Source organism: Cebus imitator, unplaced genomic scaffold, assembly GCF_001604975.1.
Source record: "Cebus imitator isolate Cc_AM_T3 unplaced genomic scaffold, Cebus_imitator-1.0 Scaffold795, whole genome shotgun sequence".
NCBI classification, from domain to species: domain Eukaryota; kingdom Metazoa; phylum Chordata; class Mammalia; order Primates; family Cebidae; genus Cebus; species Cebus imitator.
Genome location: NW_016108110.1, coordinates 115,992 through 116,829, shown reverse-complemented (window position 1 = coordinate 116,829; position 838 = coordinate 115,992).

Below are 838 nucleotides of genomic sequence, written 5' to 3'. Positions count from 1 at the left end.
CCTGAGACAGAGCTTCGCTCTTGTTACCCAGGCTGGAGTGCAGTGGCGGGATCTGGGCTCACCGCAACCTCAGCCTCCCGGGTTCAAGTGATTGTCCTGCCTCGGCCTCCCAAATTGCTGGGATTATAGGCGTGCGCCACCATGCCCGGCTAATTTTGTATTTTTAGTAGAGACAGGGTTTCACCATGTTGGTCAGGCTGGTCTCGAACTCCTGGCCTCAAGTGATCCACCTACCTCAGCCTCCCGAAGTGCTGGGATTACAGACGAGAGCCACAGAGACTGGCCTAATCTAATCTTGATTCTTATAGCAACATATTTGTAAGAAAGTATTATTACCAGTTTTACAGAAGAAGAAATAGGTTAATTAATTGAGATATTAATTGAAATAACTTACTACATTTATTAACAACAAACTACTACAACAAACCTTACTATTACTAACCATGTGATAAGAATCCTTACAGAAGTAGAGAACATTGGGTTACCCAGTATAGAGAGCTTTAATTTTTTTAACTTTAAATTTAAAGTTTAGTTTTTCCTCTGAAGGTTTGATAATTTGAGTCCGTGAAATAAATGGATAACAGATTAACAGGGGAAAAGGCATACAAGTTTTATTAATGTGCATATGAGCACAGGAGTCATACAAAATATAAAAACTCGGCCAGGCGTGATGGCTAATGCCTGTAATCCCAGTACTTTGCGAGGCCAAAGTGGGAGCATTGCTTGAGCCCAGGAGTCAGACCAGCCTGGGCAACATAGCAAGGCCCCATTGCTACAAAAAATTTTAAAATTAGCTGGGTGTGGTGGCATGTGCTTGTAGTCACAGCTACTCCGGATG